General features: G+C 39.4%; 1 protein-coding gene across 1 annotated transcript in view; it reads left to right on the top strand.

Annotated features, from left to right (window-relative positions):
• The window catches only part of ZNF365 (zinc finger protein 365), a 153,674-nt gene extending 129,451 nt beyond the window's left edge, over positions 1–24,223 (top strand). Inside the window, exon 6 of the mRNA XM_074232337.1 lies at positions 24,105–24,223. The gene's annotated coding sequence lies outside the window, so the exon portion shown is untranslated. The remainder of the gene's footprint in view (positions 1–24,104) is intronic.
• The last annotated feature ends 356 nt before the right edge of the window (positions 24,224–24,579 follow it).

Below are 24,579 nucleotides of genomic sequence, written 5' to 3' on the forward strand. Positions count from 1 at the left end.
ACTGCAGGGCCAGTCTGTTGTAGAGAAGTTGGAATATACTGTTATCAGAGTTTTAAAAGAAAATGTTTTTAGATTATGAGAAATTATAATAATAAAGATATATTTCTGAGTAACTGTGATGGTGTATGTATGAAGTATTTGAACTTTGAACAACTCATGATTCAATATCATCTTGGGTTTTTTAACACCAAAGAATTGTTCCTTTATGAGTAAGAGATTTGTTGAATACACAATAACTATGGTTTCCCATTCCCATAAACTTGAGGTGGCCCTGAAACTTAGATTGCTAGCCTTTGGTGGTTATTATCTTTTAATATGAAATTTCCTATATAGTCCCATTGAAAGAATGGGAGATGAAGAATGGTCAGTCCAAAAATTATACTGGGACCCAGAAAGTGTGAAGTAGTAGTTAAAATGGCAGACTTGGGAGTCTTGGAAGTCCTGACTTCTCATCCAACCTCAGACTCTTATTGTGTGACCTGGGCTAGTCATTTGAGCTCTGCCTCAGTTTTCTCATCTGTAAAATGAGGGATTTGCCCTTTTGGGCTCTAAATTTGTCATTGGAATTTTTTTGAAAAGCCTTTCATTTTGTAGATCATGTTCACTAATAGATTCCACTTCCCTCATTAAAACAAAAAACAACTAAGAAAAATGAATTGACTCAGTGACTTTATAGAATCTGACAGTACAAACATCATTTTTGTAGCCATAGTCTTTCACTTTTCTGCCAATATGAGGGAAATGGGCTTGATCATTTGCCCCTGAGACAATGATTGGTTATTACATTTATTGCCCCCCCTAGTGATTTTTTATTTACATTATTGTGCCCATGCAGATTATTCTCTAATACTCCCCTATGTATCAGTTCATGAGATCATACCTTTATATCTTCCAACCACCTCTCTTTTTTTTCTAATCAATGAAGAACAAATGGAGAAACTGAGTCTCAGAGAAGTGAATGACTGGTCTAGGGTTCCTGTGAATATCTTGTTCTATATTGGAAGCCAGGTTTTCAGTTCTCATATAGTACTCTGCCTACTTTAGCACATTGCCTCTTACAGTGACTTGCTCAAAGTGACTTAGAGTATAAGTGGGACAGTTGGGATTTAAACCCAAGATCTGAATCCCCAAATGCCAAATCCAGCCAGATTTGAGCAAGTCACAGAATCAAAATTTCAGAACATTAAGACATCATCTAGTCTAAACCAGCATCAAGCCTAAATCTTGTCCCATTAGTCTGATCCAGGCAGACCAAGTAATCCCTCTCCCGTTGACTGTCCTTCACATTCTTGCAAGCAGCTTTCATGTTCAACCTACAGTCCTATATTCTCTACAATAAGCAGCCTAAGTTTTTTTCCCACCATTTCTTCAAGGTCTGATCACTGTTTTCTGAACCCCTCACCAAAGCCCTGTTTGAGGTGGATAATTTATAGCATGATCATGGATGAAGAATGAATGAAAAATCATTAGGGGCTTACCCTTGCTCCTCATTGAGAACAAAAATATAAAAGGGAAAAATTTCCTACCCTCATGGAGCTTACATCGGGCAACTAGATGGTATAGTGAATAGAGTCCTGGGTGTGGAGAGAGGAAGATGAGTTCAAATCTGGCCTCAGACTTTCTTTATACTCCTGGGGAAGTATAAGCCTTTCAGGCTCAGTTTCCCCATTTGCTAAATGGGCAAAAATATCACCTACTTTCCAGTTTTTTTTTTAAATGAGGTTAAAGGGTAACTTGATGGTGCAGTGAGTAGAGTGCCCTCCCTGGAGTCAGGAGGACCTGAGTTCAAATTTGGTCTCAGATACTGTGTGACCTTGGGCAAGCAACTTTACCCTGATTGCTTTGTATCCAGGGCCATCTTCAGTCATCTTGATTCACATCTGGTCACTGAACACAGATGACTCTAGAGAAGAAAATGAGTCTGGTGACCTAGCACACTCCCTCTTCCTATTGAAATGCAATTCATATGCCTCTCATGACATCACCTCCCTGAGAGCATGGTCTTCTTCAGGAATGAAAGACAAGCATCACCATCATGAGGATAAAACAAGATAATAATATATGAAACACTTGGCAGACCTTAAATTGCTACAGAAGTGCTACTATCATGGTTGTGGCTAGAATTATTCAAATTATTGTTATTGCTACCATCACATTCGACTAGGGGAGAACAAAATGATGGAGGCCAGAGAAGGGAGTTTTGGTTGAGGAAGTCATAGAGAAGGTGACATGATATATAGGACAATTAATTGACATGGAAAGACTTGCAGAATCTGGCACAAATGAAGTTGCCCCAGCAGAGGCATCACCGAAGCATGGCCACATGGGAAAGTCCGCAGGAAAAAAACCTCATTACGAAATGCTTTCCCTACTTCCTCCTCCACTTAGTGTCATTCGGTCCCTTTAGTTTGTATGCCACAATCACTTCCTCCTGGATATTTTGTTCTTATACTCTTTCCTCATTAAAGAAAAAGCAAGCAAAAAGAACTAGCACAATGACCTTATTGGATAATGTATATACCATTCTGTAGCCATACTCTCCCACGTTTCTACCAATGTGAGAGAAATGAGCTTCACCATCTGTCCTCTGAGATGAAGTTTTGTTATTATATTTAATCTGAAATTAGATACTTCTTAGTGGTGTTTTCATTTACATGATTTAATTCTTTGGGGGGGGGGTCCCTGATTTAAGTGACATGGCCCATTTGACCCCTGTGAAGTTTTGACTTTTATGTTTCCCAACATTTTATGCTTCAATGATTCTAGAATGATAGCTTTGGGTCATTCACAAAAGCTATAAAGCCTCAATATGTATAGCCTATTAGATATTTGTTCTATGTGTCCTAAGAAGGGACAGAGGAGACCGAGCAGATTAACAAAGAGAACAAAGAATAGCAACTCACATTTCTATGGCATTTTAAGGGTCACAAAGAGATTTACTCCCTGTAGCCCCATTAAGTGGATAATACATGTTACTAATCCCATTTTACAGTTCAATGAATCAATCAGCAAGAATTTATAAAGTGTCTACCATATGGCAGGGACTGAGATGCATAGACAATGGTAGAATAGGCCCTGCCTTCAAGGAGCATATGTTTCATTACCATAATGCTTGGTACATACTAAGCATTTAATGATTTTTCTCTATCTGTCCATCTATCTGTCTATTTTCTATCACTATCTTTCTATATATTTATTATCTGTTTGTCTAACATAACTATTCATCTACCATCTATCTATCTATCTATCTATCTATCTATCTATCTATCTATCTATCTATCTATCTATGTCCTGTCTGTTTATTCTTCTCTCTATGTCTCTGTCTCTGTCTCTCTTTGTCTCTCTCTCACATACACACACACACCTTATACCCCCCCAAAACAAAGAATCTTTGCCATCTATTTATTTGTCTATATCTATATTAATTTATAATCTAACACATAAAATAAAGAATAGAAAATGATTGAGGAAGTGGTACCTTAGCAGCTGGGGGGGGGGCTGAGTGAAGGGGAATCCAGAAAGTCTTCATGAAAATGTGGTATTTGAGCTCAGTCCTGAATAAAATCAAGAATTCTAAGAGGAAGAGATGAGGAGTGCGTGGGCTATAATCAAAAGAAAGCACAGCAATATAAGTATAGGGTACAAATACAGAGTATGAGAGAGGTAAATCAACTTGCCTCAGTTTACCCAGCTAGCAAGGGGCAGAGCTGGATTGGACCCAGGTCCTCCTGACTCCCAAGTCTAGAGGCTCTTTCCACTTGTCCCTGAGCTTGGGCAGACCCAGTAGAGAGTACTTGTGTAGGGGCTGGGGGTTCCAACAGTCCTCTATCAGCCTCTTCTTCACCAGCATTCATAGTCTTCCCTTCTCAGAAGCATTCTGACATGAACTAAACGTCTAGGCACGGAAAACACCAGGACCTAGGAAAAGAGGATCACAGACTTCATTCAATTACTGAAATAATGGATTATTTTTTTGCATGGCAAATGGGGTTAAGTGGCTTGCCCAAGGCCACACAGCTAGGTAATTATTAAGTGTCTGAGGCTGGATTTAAACTCAGGTCCTCCTGACTCCAGGGCTGGTGCTCTATCCACTGCGCCACCTAGCTGCCCCTGAAATAATGGATTTTATCCACTGGCAGGAGAGTTTGTGGAGCATCACCTGTGAAAGGATAATAACAGAAGAGTGGCCCATGCCACTGTCTTGGGCCCCTTTCTATCTGAATTCCACTGAACATCAAGATGAGACTCAAATAGGGACTGGACCAGTCCCAACTTCTCTGGGATGGGAACTCCCAAGTGGATAAACCCTCTCCACCAATGCAGGTCAGAATGATTGGTGCAATTTATAGACTTGGATTTTGTGTCTCCAGCCACCTGGTGCAGGCCAGGCCTATAGATGGAGATGACCAGAGCTCTGAAGTGTGATTAGTGAAGTATGACAGTTTGAGGCAAGACGTGAACATGGTGCTTCTTAGAACACCTTTTTGCCCACTACACCAAACTTCCTCTGCCAATAGCCATGATAATCATCATTATTTACAAAAAGCAATCTTTTCTCTACCCATCCAATAATCAAAAGAACATGAAATATTGTAAAATAGAGATTAGCGACTTTTGTGTCTGAATTTTTTCAAAAAAAAAAAGATGAGAATAACAGGGTTGATGATGACAATGACAATGATGATGGTGATCATAGCAGCGTGCATCTTAAGTGGGATCCAAAAGATTGAAAACTCTTTAAAGAGTTTAGTTTGAATTCATTTACTTAGAGTAATGAGGAGCAATGGGTAAAGTCATGGAAACATCTAGATTTAATAAAAAGACAAACGTTCTAACAGTCAGAGCTATTTCAGAGGGATTGGATTGCCTCCAGAGGCAAAGGATTATCTCTCCCTAGAGCTCCAAGAGAAGACTGCATGGACCCAAAGCAGAGATGTTAAAGTGGGATTCCTGTCCAGGTTCAGTCGAACCAGATGACCTCTGAAGTCAGTAGTCAATAATCATTTATTTTATATATAGTAGGGTCAGTCATTTTGCCAGGCACCGGAGATACAGAGAGAAAGACAATTCCTGCCCTCATACTCTAATGGGGGAAAATGGGGAAAAGAAGACAACATTTAAGTAATTAAGTAGATATAAGATAGATACAGATGGATTGGGAGGTAATCTGAATGAAGAAGGCTAGGGAAGTAGCTAGGGAAGCCAAGGAAAACTCCTGCAGAAGGGGTGGTATTTGAACTAAGTCATGAAGAAAGGAAGGGAAGTTAGGAGACAGAGGGGAGGAAGGAGACACAGGGGACAGTCAGTTCTAGAGACCCATGTTCAAGGAACAGCAAGTGGGTGAATCACCGGACCTGCACCCAAATCTTGTCTCTGATGCTCATCACTTCTGTGGTTCTGGAAAAGTCCCTTGACTTTGCTGGAGTCTCAGTTTCCTCATCTTTCAAATCAGGAACTTTGAGAGCAGCCAACTTGAAATCCATGGTCCTAGGTGGCCTCTGAGGCATCTTCTAGCTTGATGATCCTTTGACCCCTTCTAATGTCCAGCATGTTACAGTGCCAATGGGAATGCAAGAAGTAGTTTAAAACAAATGATTGAGAATGAGCATGAAAAAAGTGATGAATTGCTCATAAAGGGAAGATGAGAGATAGGACAGGGACTTCCAGAATACTATGTTAATACCCATGATATAGGAAAGGAGCCACAGGAAGGTCTCCAGCTCCTTGGGTTATGGGTGAAAACATCCCAGAAAATGGCAAGGCACTGAGAGGTGCTGATCTGAGCCAGAGGAGAGTTCCTATATCAGTGATGTCCTGGATCTTTCACAGCATCACTATTTACTGAATGAGCTAGACCTTTCTGCCTTTGTGTAGCCTCTGATCCTTACAACTTTTTAATATTAAAAAGTTTCTTCAGCATTAAGGCTATTATATGTTGTGTCCTATTTTTCAGTCATTAAAGATGTGTTTAGATCATGAAACCTCATTAAACCTCAATTGAACTGTTCAAAAAGCATGTAATTCAAAGAAACTGCTGTGATTGCAGTGAAGTAGATTCCCCAACGGCCTCTTAGAAAAATACTGAATAATAGCAACCTGGTTTAGTTAAAGATTGCCTTTTTTTCCTTTCTTTTTTCCTCCTTTCCTTCTTTCTTCCTATCTTTTTTCTTCCTTCCTTATTTTTCTTTCTTGTTCTCTTTCTTTTCTTCCTTTTACTTTTCTTTCCTTCTTTCATTTTCTTCCTTTTTCCTTTCTCCTCCCCTTCCTTCCTTCCTTCCTTCCTTCCTTCCTTCCTTCCTTCCTTCCTTTCTTTCTTTCTTTCTTTCTTTCTTTCTTTCTTTCTTTCTTTCTTTCTTTCTTTCTTTCTTTCTTTCTTTCTTTCTTTCTTTCTTTCTCCCTCCCTCTCTTCCTTTCTCCCTCTCTTCCTTCCTTTCTCCCTTCCTCCCTCTCTCCCTCCCTTCCCTTCCTTCCTTCCTTCCTTCCTTCCTTCCTTCCTTCCTCCTCCTCCTCCTCCTCCTCCTCCTCCTCCACCTCCTCCTCCTCCTCCTCCTCCTCCTCCTCCTCCTCCTCCTCCTCCTCCTCCTTCTTCTTCTTCTTCTTCTTCTCTCTCTCTCTCTCTCTCTCTCTCTCTCTCTCTCTTTCTCTCTCTCTCTCTCACACACATTTGCAGGTGGAGATTTTTTTCTCTCCTTTAGTTTTTTTTTTCCTTTCATTAATTCTGGGCTTGTGATTCTGAGAGTTTTCCAAGCATCTGTGTTGGCCAGAGCAAGCATGTTATCCTCATTAATTAGCAATCAAGTCACTTTGAGTTTTTAACATCCTTTCCATGTTACTGAACAAAGCTTCACAAAAATTCAACCTTTATGGAGTCTGTGGATCTGTAAATGAGCCTCAAATAAACTTGACCCATTATTAAAACTAAAATCAAAATTCCAGGATAAACACATGGGTTTGAGAAAAGGGTGACAGTTGCTATTTAAGACATTTTACATTCCCAAGAAATGGAAATGGTGATGATGAATCTATTCTCCAGAAAAGATGGTTTCATTTTCCAAACTGTAATGTTTCTTAACCCCAAGTTAGATGTTGAAATGTCTGATTTCTTAAATTCATTTCCTTTTCTTCCTTTTAATGGAGTGCAACCCAGCTTCCACTCACTGTAGCATTCTCCTGGACAACTGACTAATTCGACAAAGGTTGTCATTTGGAAGATGATAATAATAGTAATAATATTAACAATGATGACTGGACTTCCTTAAGTGCTACATATGCCAGCTAAATATTTTCCAAATATTTTCTCATTTGATCCTCTCCACAACTCTGGGAATTAGATGCTATTATTATTTCCATTTTAAAATTGAGGAAATTGAGGCAGAGGTTAAGTGACCTGCCCTGGCTCACATGGCCAGTAAATGTCTGAGGTTGAATTTGAACTCAGATCTTTCTAACTCCAGAAGTAGTATTCTATTCATTGTGCCATCTAGTTTTTTCTAAGATAAATGTACCTCCATTTGAGGTTGAACCCATATGCCAGATAGTCTGAGAAATTCTAAGATCAGGTAAACTCAGTCATGACATCTCACTAGTGGGCCAGAGCAAGAAACATGTCATTTCAAATAAAACATTGTGGGGCAACTAGGTGGTACACTGGGTAGAGAACTGGGCCTGGAGTCAGGAGTACCTGTGACCTCAGACGCTTAATAATTACCTAGCTGTGTGACCTTGGGCAAGTCACTTAACCCCACTGCTATACAAAAACTAAAATAAAGAAAAAAAGTAAAACATTGAATTGGGTTTAAAACAATTAGTAGTGAAATAGGCAAATAATTTTCCAATTTTACATGCTATTGCTGTAATGGGGTCTCCACCAAGAGCAAGGAGTTGGAGAAAGGAATAAATCAGTCCTTAGCAAACCTATTATCAGAGATTAGCATCAACAATTCAAATCCCCTGAGATATGCTTTGACTCAAAGTCAGGAAGGTGCATTATGAAATCCTCTCTGGTAGTGGGCACTGCCATTTTCCTCCACATGGACCTAGACTCCAAAGTTCTACTCCTGTCTTGCCTCTAGAACTAGAATGCTGTCCATGGATTTGAAGTTCAGTCACCCCATTTAGCATATCATAAGATGGCATGCCACTCTGCACCAGTTCTGCCCTCTCTCCTTGGCAACTCAAGACTATGCCAAGACTCCCCAGACTCAACATCTCTCCGTGTACTCCTGTTCCCTGTTTCTTCCAGCATCTCCCTCTCCATGTGGGGAAATCCTGGATATCCAGGTACTGCCAGGATACTGGTACTCCCTGGCTTCCACTCTATCATCTTCATACTCCTAAGTAAGACTCCTCATTAGGAAACTCATCCTTCCAGAAATTCTATCAGCTTTGGTACTCACACTCATTGGAACCCTCAATAGTTTCTGCTGTTCTGATTGTAGCCTGAAGGATGGAACTAAAACTCCTCTCAAAGGTTTCATTTAAAGAGGGTTCACAGTCTAGCCTTTCCCACCAGCTGTTCTCCTTGGACTCCACCACCATCATCATGATAGTGCCCATGATCCAGGTCTATTATCTCTGGCTTTAATTTTTTTTGGATTGTCTTCTATTAGATTGAAAATTCTATGAGGACAAGAACTGTCTTCCTTTTTCTTAGACACAATGCCTAGAATGTAGTAAGAGCTAATTAAATGTTTACTGAATTGAATTGAATTATGGGAATTTGAACAGCTAGGTGGTGCCATAGTCCATAAAGTGCTAGATCTGGAGTCAGGAAGACAACTTTGTGAGTTCAAATCTGGCCTCAGACACTTATCAGCTGTGTGACCCTGGGTAAGTCACGCCATCCTATTTGTCTCAATTCCCTCAATTGCAAAATGAGCTGGAGAAGGAAATGGCAAACCACTCCAATATCTCTGCTAAGAAAACCCTAAATGGGATTATGGAGAATCAGTGAAAAACAATGACTACTAAAAAAACCCAAAATGGAACTTTTTTAAATTGGGAAATTCATTCAAGTTTATCCCTAAAACTTGGAATTCTTCAAGCTCCTACTCTATTTTCTATTTCAGTTAGAAAAAAAAATTGCTGGTCCTGCAAATTATAGAGTATTCATGTCCAGTACAGATCCCGCAATGATTTGCATAGAGTATAGTCTTCGACATTATTCCAGAGGTATAGACCATATTCAGGTTCACAACAGATACCATTCACATTAGAAGTGCAAGCTGTAGACTAGATCCACAAGAGACTTGCAGAAATATAGTGCATCATGTATCAAAATTGCATACAGTAGACTAAGAAGAAGTACCATGCAAATAAACACTTCATAGCACTAAGTCATAGCTGCATGCAGCAGTCCAAATCTACTTGAATAGTTTGTTTGCATGTACTAGTCATAGCTGAGACTTATTTTGTTTTTTTAGGTTTTTGCAAGGCAATGGGGTTAAGTGGCTTGCCCAAGGCCACGCAGCTAGGTAATATTGTGTCTGAGACCAGATTTGAACCCGGGTACTCCTGGCTCCAAGGCCAGTGCTTTATCCACTGAGCCACCTAGCCGCCCCGACTTAATTATTTTTTAAAATAAGTCTTTGGTTATGCTCTTCCAGATAATAACCTCACTTATCCATAGCGGATGACCTTTTGCTATACCATTTGATGGCCTGCCCTACAGGCTGAGTCCATGACTCTATTGACGGATGATGGATTGCTCTCTGCTCCCTCTTCTCTGCTCCATGTCCACAGTTGTCATCTGCCTCCTGATTGGCTGCTATCTATTGCCAGTGTTGCTGCTGTTATTTTGAGAAAGTACCACCACACTTTGAGATTGAGCTTCCCTCCCTGCCCCTGACTCCCTCCCTCCAACAGGCCACCATACATATTCCACGTCATGCAACCCTTCAAACTGGCACCAGAACTTTGAACCTTTTCTTTTCTTCATAAGATTATCCCTAGTCCTTACTCCCAAATTCCATTTACTTCTTCCTTGCTGTTCAGACAGTACAAGGTTCATTGATCACCAATTGCTCTGTTAGGTTTCAGTTCCATCCCCATCATAACTTTCCCTCCACCCCCATCCCAATAATCCTCATCATCTAAAAATTCATTTTAGAGATTGCTTCAGGATTGGGACTCACATTTCATCACTTCCATGTTGCTTCTGCCTCTCTTATTGAAGGGCCAGAAGATGGAACAAAACACCAAACTAAACTAAAGCTGAAACCAACCAAACAAAACACCTACCTCCTCCCATAGTTCCTCTTATAGAGGTTTCAGCATCTCAGCCAAGCCTTCATTTGCCACTGGCTTCTCTGCTTGGTTTCCACTCCACTCTCGCAATCATTCTCTCTTCCTTCCTCTTACAGCCACCTTTTATGTCTTCCCCTATTAGATTATATGCTTCTTGAGGGTGGGGACTGCCTTGCTTTTTCTCATTTGTATTTCAAAAGCTTAGATCATTCTCCCTTCCTGGCTAACCTCTCTTCTCTAGGTTTTCATGACAATACTCTCTTGGTTCTTTTATGGTTCTGAGGGCATCAGCATCCTCCCTGAGCCCCAGGGTCATCTTGGTTTTCCTTTATTTCTCATTTGTACTTACCCTACATATCCCATTTTTGCTAAACTTTATGATTTCTCCCTTTACGATATCTATCCTACATTGCTCCCTCTTCTCGCCTCTGTCTCTTTTCCTAGCTACCGCACATACAACTCACATACAACCTTCTCGAGCAGACTTTTCCTGGTCCGCTTCCCCGCTACCTCCCTCGACCTTATCTTCCAAGATAGACTTCCATTTACTATGTGTTTATATACTCTACATGCATCATTATTTGCATATTGTTTTCCCCATTAGAATGTGACTTCTTTCGGGGGGAGGGGAGACCATTTTTTGCTTTTCTGTGTAGCTCCTGAGCCTAACATGGTTCTCTGCACATAGTAGGTGCTTAATGAATATTTGCTAATGGACTAATTGAAAGAATTACTTCAGCTGAGTCTGTTTTGAGTCCAGAGAGAAACATTTCATATTTTTCCTAAATTCCATTTATTTTTTTCCACTTAAATGTTTATCTCCTTCCTACCCCAATAAAAAAAAATTAAAAATATAAAGGAAACTCTTGAAACATTTTTACTTTATCCATACCCCAAACTGTATGTCTTATTCTGCATCTTGAATCCATTGGTTCTCTGCTTATGTCCTTTGGGACTGTTTTCCACTGATCTCTCCAATACCCATCATCTTCCCTCAGTGAATAACATCTGGTCATACAAATTGCCTTGAGACTATCATACATCTAAAATGACTAAGTCTAGATAATATTAGAAACATTACAGGGAGAAAGGGGCAAAGCCAATATCTTTTACTGATATTCCTGCCATCACAGCCAGGAGAAGGGGTAAAGGATCAGAGAAAAATGACCAATTGATAGTTATCTGGCCAATCCATCAATATGGAGCTTTGAAGTTTGGAAAATGCTTTGCATAGATTATCTCCTTTGAGCCTCACAGACTTGAGAGGGGAATACTGAAGAAGGAAGGGAAAACCAACCATTTAAATGCCTATTATGTTCCTTACGATATGCTAACTACTTTATAATTATTGTCTAACTTCATCCTTATAAACTATCCTGGAAGGTAGTTGCTCTTATGACCATCATTTTACAGTTAAGAAAACTGAGGCAAACAGGATAAGATGAATTGTTAGGAACTACTAAGTATCAGAGGTAGGATTTGAATCTGAGTTTTCTTTCCTCCAGGTCTAGCTCTCTATCCATTCATGTTGCCTCTCATCGCATTTTGGGAACTTAGAGATCATTCTTCTAGTGCCTCCTTAGATGATAGGTGAGGAAACTGAGGTCCAGGGTGACAAAGAGAAAATAAGATGATAGACTGGCATCTGGAAGGTCTCTCAGAGATGATCTAGTTTAGGCCCCATCTTTTACAGCTAAGGTAACTAAGACCAAAAGGGGTTAGACGACTTGACCAAGATCTCCAAGGCAGGAAATAGCAGAGTGGGAATTAGAAGTGTGAAGTCCAACTCTGAGACAGAATTCTTTTCACAATTCTCCTTTTGTCATAGTTTGTTCAGATAATAAGGGGGAATGACAGAGAAGCCCAAACCATCTGATTCAAAATTCAGTGACCTTCCCATCAAGATGGTGAAAAGAGTTTAAAATATCTTCTTGAGAAGAGAAAATTCACCTTCTTTCTTTTTCCACCTATTTTTTTTTAAATCACCTATACAGCTAGGCTCTCATTTGTATGAATAATGAATTCCCTCAAGTGGTAGCATGTGTTTGAATTGGCACTATTTGAAGTTAAAATTATATAAAATATGGTAATTGGTTCCAGCCCAATGGAAATATGCCGTTTGAATTCAAATAGCTATGACTGCTTTAGGGGGATTTATTATTCGCAATAATAGGGATCAAGTTATATTTCCCAACATATCCATCTCCACATCCGCCTCTTACTCCAGGGTCATATAGCAAAGAATAAAATGGCAGGGAGGGAGTTCAATTAGCTTGGTAAAATTAACCAACACAGTCAGCCAAGTCCAAAATTATATGGAGTTTTTCACATGTATAGATGCAACCACAGCATAGTGGGCAGGGAGCTGGCATTTTAGTCAGAAAACCTTGGCTTCAAGAAAGTCTCTAATAAATATTGGCTGTGTAACTCTGGGCAAATTACTTACCCTCTTAATTCCCCAGCCGGGTCTCTAACACTATCTATTGCAGAAAAGCTTTTGACCTGAACTCATAGAGGAATTTTCTATTTTACTTAAATTACTGAACCTGTACTCCATAGACTCTCACAGCTCCAGAGATGGAGGACTATGGATGAGGAACAGTTTACAACTTGGTGGATGAGTTGGTTCATTTTGGCAAACTGCCCTCTCCCTTTTTCTTATTCTTTGTTTTAAGGGATAGCTCTTTGAAGAGAGGAAGAAGGAGGTATGGATGGGGAAATGAAGGGGACAGAAGAATGAAATCTTAATTTTTTTGAATCAACAAATTCCCAGAGGTTGAGACATCCAATTTTCTACATTCAAGTCAAAATATAAAATTTGAGGATTGGATGTGGGCAGTAGACAGTTGATGGGGTCAGGTGCTATAATTATTTCCCTTGTACAAATGAAAGATACAGTCCTGAAGGTCTGACTTCTTTCTTTGGAGCTAATAGGTCAATTTTGCTATTTGTTTATCCAAAGAGTAGGGCCAGGCCATTGGTAAGTGTTCTTTACTATTCCTATCAAATCACCACTTGTGTTGTTACTAAAAGTCGCCTACAATGGCATCTTGAGGCTACTTGTGCTAAATCCTACCATTCTAGGTTCCCTCGTTTGCGTCACTCAGTGCTGGCTGCTCTCCGCTCTTACATCAGCCTAATTCTGCTGATTACCGTACATCCTGTGTGGAGGGCTTGGAGGAGTGGAATTTTGTGTTTTGTCCACAAGACCTTGTTTGTTTGTTTTTTTCCTGCCAGAAATGATCCCTGAGGAGCAATATACAATAGGCTCTTATTAATAGAGCCTGTTAGAATCATGAACAAAATGTCCTTTCCCATTTATAAACTAATAGTGTGTTTGGTTCTTCTGAGATTCCTGTCAGCTGACTTCTCCTCTGTAATATAGAGGAGAAAAGGAGACAACCTACCAAATTGACTTCTCTTAATAAATTTAATTGTCAAGTTGGTAAAACCATTCAAAATTATTTATTTGACCTAAGCCAGGTATGTGACATAATAAACACTGTATGACTTACCAGTGTGGAAAAGCTCTTGGCTCGGAGTGAGAAGACCTGGGTCTGAATCTGAGTTTTGCTGAATGACCTGGAGAAAGTTAGTGCCTCAGCTTTCTCATTTATAAAATGTGACTAATGATACGTTCACTCCCTTCTACCATACAAGGTGATTATGAGTATTAGATACTGGTTGATGTTAACAAAGTACTTTGCAATATAACAGTTGTGATATTAATGCAAATATGAGATTAGAATTACTCAGAATTTCTAACCAGTTTTAGGTAATGAATCACTCTCTGAGCCTTCAAGCTTTATAGAAATATGAATTAGCACTTCTAGGAATTTCTACTGCCATTGAATCATAGATTTATATTTATGACCCTGGAAGGGTCATCTAGTTTAACCCTTCTCATTTTGTGGATGAGGAAGGTAAGGGCCAGAAAGGAGAAAGAACTTGCAAGTCAGCAGTTCCTCTATTGGAGAGAGTTTGGGCTACTATTCACTAAGGAATAGGTAAGGGAGTTGATGGGGAGGTTTTAGTTGATGGGTCTTTGGTTGGAACCTTTGGATAGCTCTGAATGGAAGGGGTGGGCAAGTCCACCAAGTGATGGACACTTTAAGGAGACTGGGGGACATCCACAGGGTATGGCCATTATTGGCAGCACATCAGGGAGGATGAAGCTATCTCCTTGTTTTATTAATTGAAGATTATCTGACTGACTCCAACTATTTTTGACTTGACTGGGAACAAACTGGTTTGCTCCTGGTGATCTAGATGAAAACCATTCTACTTTTGCCTTGCCTATGAGAAAAGAGGATCAGGTACAGAATAGGTTGTTTCTTTCCTCCTTTCCAGGGAGATCCAGTAGGAGTTGAGACCAGAAGACTGAGAGCAGACCTTGATCTCTGGGTGGGGGGGTACTGTATGTTGGAATAACACTCCAAGGACCAATTGACCACTTTCTCCACAGCCCCAGGAGGATAGTGGAATAGCCTCTTGTCTAAGAAGTTGACTCACAATATGTCCTGTTTTCCCCTGATTTTTAAGTCCTGGAAAGATAGCAGCTGAAGCCCCTTACAGTTGTACAAGTATTAAGGATGTGGTCCCAGAGAAGGGGAACCATGTTTCTAAGGGGTGAGAATTTGGGGACCTGGGGTCCTGTTTAAAGAAGGGGTAGAGTTTCAATAATCCTGAGGTCCTGGAGTGTTCAAACTTCTAGAAAGAGGAAAGAGAGAGGGTGCCTATACAGTGCCAACCTTGGGGGAAAAGGGACCATATTCTTGTCTCTGGAAGAGTAGGAAAGGACTGACTCATAATATGGGAAAGTAAAAAAAAAACTTAAATGTTGCCCTTTGATAGTACTGTGTGAGTTTATTTGGACAGTGGAGGTCCAATTGGAAAGTGGATTACCTTTCTAGCAACTCCTTGGGAATTTTCTAGAGAAAGTCTGAACTCTTAGGGTGACACCAGTAAGCCTGGAATTATATAATATATGCTTCTCACTTCCATCTTATGGATTTTTATGTCCATAGGATGGAAGTGTTAGTCATATTGAGATTTAGAAACTCGTTTTTATCTTCTAAGAGGCAGACCAAACCACAAGGTGGCACTCTGAGACCAGAACTGACTCTAAAGCCATAGGGGAGAGGTGGGTTTGGGGATTCAGCCAAAGAAGGATTGTATCCACTTGTTATATTACTGCAACAACCTTTATAGGTTTTCTTTATTGACTTGGTGGTAGGATATAGGCTGTCCTGTACATAATATGTTTTGTTACCTTGAATGCTTTCATGGGAGAAGAAGGTTTGTTCTATCCACATACATAGTGACCCAGACACAAATTATAATTAAATTCTCTGTGGAGATTCCTCACAACAAACACTGGATAAGAACAAGAGAAGTTAACCCCTAACCCAGCTATTTCCGAGGCTGAACCCTTGAGAACCCAAAGTTCCCAGCCAACCTTGTGAGCCTAGCTCATTGACTGGGAGTTCTGGACCATGAGTTATAAGGAAGAGAAAACCAACAGTGTCAGCAAAAGGGTGTGCATAAAGTATACAGGAGGAAACCCAAGTTCCCCTGAACCTAGTCAGTACTGAAGTCCGAAGCACCTTCTGTGGGAAGGCTTTGCCATCCTTATGTCAGTGTCTTCCCTCCAAGATTACTTTCAACTTAGTCCATCTATATAGTTGATACCTAGACAACATCGTTTGTTGTCTCTCCCATTTCAATGTGAGCTCTTTGATAACAGGGGCTGTCTTTTGCTCCCTTTCTGTACCCCTATCCCTTAGTAGTTAGGTGGCACAATGAATGGTGCATTGGGTCCAGAATTAGGAGGCTCTGCATTCAAATCTGACCGCAGATATTTACTATGTAATCCTGGACAAGTCACCCTATTTGCCTCAGTTTCCTCATCTGTAAAATGAGATAAAGAAGGAAATGGCAAACTACTCCTGTATCTCTACTAAGAAAACCCCAAACAGGGTCATGAAGAGTTGGACATGACTGAAAAATGACCATTAGCAGCAGCAGCAACCCTCAGCACAGTGCTGGCCCATAGCAGGCAATGAATAAATTCTGGTTGACTTGATGATTTGAATATTTATTGAACTGAATACTGTCTTTCAGAAATACAGTTAATAGGTCAGGCACCGGCTATGTGATGCCCTATTTACATTAAGAGGAAGAACATTAAGTAAGTCTTTATATTGTTCTTCTGTTTAGCTTTCTTTTCCTTTTTAAAAAATTGTATATTTAAATTAGAGTAGAAGCTTGGATTAAGGCTTTCTAATAGATGAAATTATTTGCTGATTCTGTCCCCCAGTGTACAATATGAGTCTCATTAAATTAATGAAATTGCATTTTTTTGGGTACTGGCTCTCATCACAAAGCCCTCAGGGATAGAATTTTCCAGCTGGAAAGAACCTTAGAGATTGACTAGTCTTAAACCCTTCATTTTACAGATGAAAGGACTGACTGGAACAGTTAAATGGCTTGCCCAGTGTCACACAGCAATTAGTAGAAAAGCCAAGTCTAGAGGCCAGGTCTCCTGACTCCTATTATGGAGTCTATCCATGATGCTTAAATAGGCAGGATGGAAAGAAATCGCTCAGCAATAGAGAAATTGAGAAAATGGGATGGGCTACTTTGGGAGCTAGTTAGTAATCGCTCTTCATTATAGAATTCCAGGTAAATGTAGAATGGCCACTGGGCAGGTGTGCTTTAAGGGGAATCTTGTTCAGGTCTGGGGTGGGCTCAATTTTCTCTGAGCTCCCTTCCAGTGATGATGTGCTAGGCTCCCATGACCTTAGACCATAAAGAGGTGAGCAAAAGCTCCATCTGTGGTTGTTCTCCTTTCATCACCAACACTACTTCTACCCATGCAGCCTTTCCCCTGAACCCATACTCCAGAAATACTAAAAATACAATGACAAAACTTTGGTAATTTGTGCTGTGGCCAAACTTGAAACAACTCAGGCTGACTCATCATGGCCAACATGCTTCAATGTCCTTGGCATGAGTCATGATCCACGTGGGGAATATAATAATCTCAGATCTGAGTTGTAAAATAGGTATATTTTTAAATTGCCTTTATACATTTCATTAAAAAAATTTCCAGTCCTTGAGCAACAAACTTGGTTGGAATTTTAGAGAAAGTAACTAAAACTGATTCATTGGACAGTATCCAAGACAAAGACAACACTCCTTTTTGCCTTTGGTGTTAGTTTAGGCTTGTAGTTTCATTGTCACAGAACTCAGAAAGATTTTAGTGGTCCTCTAACTGAATCCTCTTTTTTTAAGAGATGATAAAATTCAAACCCAGAGAGGTTGTAACTTGGTCAAATTTACACATAATACAAATATTGCAGGTAATATTAGACAAAGATGAGATTTGAACTCAGGCTCAGTTTCCCCTCAAGTTCCCCAGTGTTCTTCCACTATACCCCACTGCCTCATGAAGTTTTTCTTGAATGACTCATTATGCTGTATGGTTGAATTTGTAATCTTAGTAGTTATATTAAATATGACAGGGGCCTACCACACTGGAAAGATTTCAAACACTTGGACAGTATAGACTCTATTGCCCAGAACCAAGAAGAAGAATATGATAATGAGAAAGATAGAGAAGATGATTAAGTGGGGGGGGGGGGAGAAAAAGAAAAGGGGGAGACATTTAACATTATTTCTTCAGACTTTGGAGGTTGGATACCTTGACCTTAGAATGTAAATTCCCTGAAAGCAGGGTCTATCTCCCATTTTTATTTGCATCCTCCATGCCTAGCATTGATTGGCTGTAGGTTGTTTAATAAATAACTGCTTAGTTAACATTATCTTAAATGAGATAAATATGAGTATTTTCATTGTTCTGGCATTTTTATTATTTTTGGTATCTTAGGAGCATAAATCCTGATCCTAAGAGCTGGTGACGGGTGGCTAGGTGGTGTAGTGGATAAAGCACCGGCCTTGGAGTCAGGAGTACCTGGGTTCAAATCCGGTCTCAGACACTTAATAATTACCTAGCTGTGTGGCCTTGGGCAAGCCACTTAACCCCATTTGCCTTGCAAAAACCTAAGAGCTGGTGACCATCTTGTTCCAAATCATTCTCTCAATCAGCACTTGTCAGGAACACTGAGACTGGAAGGCACGGAACTAGTTAAAATGGGTCAGGGAAGTTTGATGTTCTAAGAACTCATATCATAACGTTTTGTGATTTTCTTCTGTAATCTGATTCTCCTTTCCCTTTGTCCTTTTCCCTCATTCTACTGGAATTAGGGTTGGAAACTCTAGATAAGTACATGATCTTCATGAATTCATTGGATAATGAAAAAATTTTAATCTGGTTGATGGGAGCTTGAAGATCTAATCCAACTCATTTTACAGATGAAGTTACTGAGGCTGAGAGATGTAAAATGACTTGTCCTAGGTTACTTGGGCAGGAAGCACCAGTAATGGGTTTTGAACTCAGGTAGAATGCCTCCAAGTTCAGTACTTTTTTGTAATGTGGCCCTAAAAAAGACCATCCCCCAGCGGCCAATGCTATGATTTGAACTTTTCTGGATACTGCTTTCTGGTCCATTCCCAGCATGCCACTGCTGGGCCCACATGCTCAATCTTTGCAACTCAGAGCTCCCTCAGGTTCTCTTGGAATGAATCCAGAGTCATCTCTAGACTAGGATGAGAACTTGGTGAAAGATTATATCAAAGGCAAACATTTTCAGTCAAATAATTCAGTGAGGAAGTTCTCCCTTTTGTTTTCATTGCCTTTTTTTTCACAGTTTGGAATTTGTTAGCTGCTGGTGGAGAGATGTTTGCTTTGTATGAGCCTACCTCTGTTTTCAGCTTTTAATGGGGAAAAAGTAACGTTTTTTTGGTGTATATGTTAATAGTATAGAGTATGGGTGGCTAGAGCACCAGTCCTGGAGTCAGGAGGACCTCAGTTCAAATCAAATCCAGCCTCAGACATTTAATAATGAACCTAGTTGTGTGGCCTTGGGCAAGCCATTTAACCCCATTGCCTTGCAAAAAAACCTAAACAATGACATGGTATTGAGTATTGAAAGCACTGAATACATTATGGACATTTCCTATATTGCTGTTGAATCATTTCAGAAGCTCTTCCTGACCCTGTGTTTGCTTTTTAGCGGGGGTTGACAGAGATGCTGGAGTGGTTTGCCATTTCCTTCTCCAAGTTCATTATACAGTTAAGAGGGAAATTGGGTAAAGTGACTTTCCCAGGGTCACGCAGTTAGTAAGTATTTGAGGTCAGATTTGAACTCAGGTTTTTCTAACTCCAGGTCTGGCACTCTATCCCCTGCCCAACTAGTTGGAACAATTCTTAGCTTTCTTCAAAGTTTAGCTCAGCTTCTACTTTCTGTGGGAAACCTGATTCTCCTATTTTTCTCTCTTCAAAGTATTTTTATGTTTACTTATCTCTTTTATATTTACTGTTCTCCCAGAAGCAGAATGTAAGCCCCTTGAGGGCTGAGGAGGTATGGTTTTTTTCTTTACTATTCAGCATGCAGGTAGCCCCAATAAATTTTGGGTGAATTGAATTGAATGAGTTGTGGTGAGGATTTTAATGTGGTGAATTCTTCTATCTTGGGACACACACAGATAGAATGTTAACTCACATATATTCCCCCTCCAGTCCTCCAGATCTTTTCTTTCCTCTATCCCCTTTCTGTTTTGTTTGACCTTGAGTCAGTCCTTTCATGTCTCTTGGTATGTGTGTTCTCATCTCTCTCTCTCTCTCTCTCTCTCTCTCTCTCTCTCTCTCTCTCTCTATCTCCACCTCCACCTCCACCTCCACCTCCATCCCCATCTCCATCTCCATCTCCATCTCCATCTCCATCTCCATCTCCATCTCCATCTCCATCTCCATCTCTATCTATCTCTATCTCTATCTCTATCTCTATCTCTATCTCTATCTCTATCTCTATCTCTATCTCTATCTCTATCTCTATCTCTCTATCTATCTCAATCTATATATCTATATCTACATGTATATCCATATATGAAGATATGGATATAGATGTAGATATAAATATAGATATGTGTGCAAGTGTATGTGTTTATGGGTAAATGTATATAGATATAGATTATATATAGTATTCAAGATAAACGGGTATATGAAGTGACTTCTGAAGGTCCATTCTAACTTTAGAATTGTATATGGCTATAATCATGGCTAGGGATTCTTTCTTCTATGTTGGAAGACTCGAATGTTCTTTGGGGGAAGATGGAAGAATCTGGGTCTAAAACCAGATACCCCAGCAATGGCACTCTGGAACTGGTAACCTAAGACTAGGCAAGACCATTGGAGGACTTTTAGGTCCCAGGGACAAGGACCAGAGACCCTGGACTGACATTGGGAGGAAGCATTCCCTGAAGGGGAATGTTGGTGCCTCAATAATGGGACAAAATGTTACTGACCCACACAAGACTTGATTCTGGATGTTGGGAGGAAATGTTACACCTTCCTGATAACTATCTCAGGATTGAAAGTTCCTGCCTAAGAGAAACCCAATAAGGGCTCCCCAGAGCAGCATGGGTACTCTGAGAGAAAAACCTAGGAGACAAAGTTGCCATGGAGATGTACATGCTGTTAGGAAGGAAAATATTCTGAGGGGAAAAAGGGATTGAAGAGACATAATGGAGAGAGTCAGCATTGATGAAGAAAACAAGGAATTCCTCTTGGAAGGCTTTTGGAAGTGGAAAGAACATATTGAGCTAAAGAATATAAGCTCCATGAAGGCAGGGATTGTTTTATTTGTTTTATTTTTGTCATTGTGTACTAGAAGATAGTCTGGCAGAGAGTAAGAACCTTTGTAGATACTTATTCTTTGCTTGAATGATTTACTAATGTTGGTAACTGAGGAACTGAGATTTGGATCCTGCCTTAACTATATCCTAAATGGGTAATTTGTTTAATTCAATTCTGTTTGACATTTACTAAGAGCCTATTTGAGACTTAATTTTCTGATCTCTGAAATTTGATTTCTAAAATCTAGAATAATAATAACCCTTACTATAGCTATCTTAATAGGGCTGCCCTGAGGATCACATGAGGTAATCCTTATACAAGGGAAGATTTGACTATTCTCACCCTCTTTCCCTGTCCCCTTGTCCCAAAGGCTGCTCTATCTGCATAGTATTGGAATAGAGCCCTGACCCTTCTCCATGTTAGTGCTGCTCCATCCCCATTCACTACCACGATCATTTCCTAGGAGCCTATCATCCATGATGAGATGCTTTCCATCACCTACAAGACCAGGGAGATCAGGAATGGACTATGACTGGAAAAGGAAAAGAAGTTGATCAGTAGGTCAGAGGGAACTATTGAGGCCTCACTCATTGGTGGAAATGCCTCTGCTGAAGGTCCTGAGGGTAAAGGAATAGATGCCACCATTTTCTCTGAAGTTGACATAGTATTGATCTACCATCTGAGAGAATCTAGCTTCACAAGAAGTTTTTTTTTTAGGTTTTTGTAAGGCAAATGGGGTTAAGTGGCTTGCCTAAGGCCACACAGCTAGGTAATTATTAAGTGTCTGAGACCGGATTTGAACCCAGGTACTCTTGACTTCAAGGTTGGTGCTTTATCCACTATGCCACCTAGCCGCCCCAGTTCACAAGAAGTTCTTACAAAAAAGTATATCAAAGATTACAATAACTCAATCAAAGGAGGACTAGAAAAAAAAGACGATAATAAAAACTTTTTATAGTGGAAGCTCCTGAAGAAATCAAATACATCCTTGCTAATTTGACAGTCTATCAGATCTTTGTAGGTGGAAACATGGCAGCTTGGGAATTCCATGAGGATGATGTGACCTGATTGACAATTTTCTTTAATAGTGGCTTAAAGTTGTAGACAAAAGTAGTTAATTACTTTGGACTGACTATCATCATAACAGGAGTCTTTTTTTCATTATCTATACACCAGTTCTTGGATAAACTCAGACTCATGCCATTTTGACCTTTATTTTTTTAACCTTGACTTCAATGGAGTTGAGAGACTGTTTTTTAAAAAAAAAAACCCAACATAGCATAAGAGTTGTTTAAAATAAAATATGTGTAAACCACCTACTTCCTTTATCTCCTATCCCCCCAAACCCCACTGATAGGGTAAATCTGGCTTGATGGGAAAGAAGAGAAGTATATTTAGAGATGAATGTGCTATGAAAGCAAAAAGCTTCAATAAGACAATTTTAAAAAATATTTCCTCTATAATATCACAATAATTGTTCATTTAGGACTAGTTCATTTCAGCAGTACAATGATCAAAGAAAATTTAAAAAGACTTGGGATGGAAAATATGATCCATATCCAGAGAAGGAATTGTGAATTTTAAATAAAGACCAAAGCTTATTATCTCCAATTTTTAAAAGTTGTCTTATGTATTGTCATTTTCCTCTCTCTAATGTTTTCTTTCTTCCATCATAACATGATAAATATTGATTGTTATAAATGTAGTTATAAATAGTTATAATTATAAATGCAGAGTCTATATCAAATTGCTTTCTGTTGGGGGAGGGGGGATAAAAATGCAAAACTCAAAACCTTGCCCTCCAAAAATGATTGGTAAAAACCATCATTGCATGTAGTTGGAAAAACAAGTGTATAAAATATTTTTAAAAATAAATGTTCATGTAGCCATTTATTGAAGGCATCTAATAAGGAGGAACCTACAACTCCCTAAAGGATCATTCTAGTTTGGGGCTGTAATAATGAGTAAGAATTTTTTCCTTATTTCAAATCTTAATAGACCTCAGTGATGTCAATTCATTTCTCCTGGTTCTCTCCCCTAAGACTAAGCAGAACAATTGCAATTTCTCTTCCACCAAGGATTTCTTCAAATACTTGAATTGAGTGATCAACTTCTCCATCCCTTGACTATGCCAAACCATCAAGTCCATTTCATCTCTCTCTTATCTCTATATATTGCTATTCTCAGTTTGTTTTTCTGTAATATGCTAGGGATAGATTGGATGCTTCCTTGGCTTCTTTCAAGTTTAAATCCTTTGAGTCTGAATGTCTTTTCTATTCTAGGCAGCATAGGAGGTACAAAGACAAAGTCTCCTTTCCTTGAGGTGTTTACAGGCTAACTGGAGAGTTAAGGGAGTAACCACATGAAAAGTTAAATAGTAATATAACAGTTCAGTCTCTCATTCAGACCAATATGTAGGAATCAATCAATCAATAAGGATTTATTAAGTGCTAACTGTATACCAGATATCGGGCAAGTTGCTGAAAATACCAGGAAAAATAGAAAACAGTTGTCGTTCTCAGGGAGCTCACATTTCACTGGGCAAGATGACACGTCCATAAAAATGTAGGTAAAAATTACTGATAGAGTGAATACAAGAAGGATTTGCCTATATTTCTCTCTATCTTCATCTCTGCATCTTGGAATTCCTAGCTCCTTTCAAGGCTTAGATCAGGTGCTATCTCCTATGTGGTATTCTGATTCCCCACCAAGTACAGGATGATCTCTTTCCCTACCTCTTTGCTTTGCCTCCAATGAAATTTGTATTTTCCTTGTAGATATTTTATCTATGTCCACTTTAAGCTCACTGAAATCAAGGTCTATTCTTTTTGTGTTCCATGTCTATGGTACAGAGTCTTGGATAAGAGACCCAATCATGACAAAGAGTATGGTATATTATATGTTTAACAGATATTTGTTAAATTGAGTTGAATTGTAAGGTTATTTCTTGATGTTTTCAATGACCCTGACTCCTGATTTTATCTTGGTCCGAGCTACTAAGGGCTCAGGACAACTCAAACCATCAGGGGTGTATAAATCAAGCTTATTTCTCCATTTTACAATATGAATGTTAAGTGGATTTGGGGCACTGTCGTTTCAGCACAGATGTAATCTTCGAAAGTCTCTCATCATCTGGCTCCCTCCTACCTTTCCAGTAAATTTATACTGACTCATTCCCAATGCAGTGATGTTGGCCTCCCTGCTATTTGGCACACAAGACAATGCATCTCCCTACTGGGTATTTTCTTTTATTTATTCATTCATTTATTCATTTATTTATTAGTTTTTCATTCATCCATGTATTTGTTTTTAATATTCATTAACATTTTTTTGAGTTTCAAATTTTCACTCTTCCTCCCATCCCTCCTCCACCCATTGAGAAGGCAAGCAATCTGATATCAATTACACATGTAAAAATAAGCAAAACATATTTCCATATTAACTATGTCACAAAAAAATAAAAACAAAAAACTGAACATCCCAAAGAAGGAAAAGCAGAGTGAAAAAAGTCTGCTTCAGGGTGTCCTCAGAGTTCATCCGTTCTGTCTCTATATAGGTGGATAGCATTTTCAGCA

This window comes from Macrotis lagotis, chromosome 4, assembly GCF_037893015.1.
Source record: "Macrotis lagotis isolate mMagLag1 chromosome 4, bilby.v1.9.chrom.fasta, whole genome shotgun sequence".
NCBI lineage: Eukaryota > Metazoa > Chordata > Mammalia > Peramelemorphia > Peramelidae > Macrotis > Macrotis lagotis.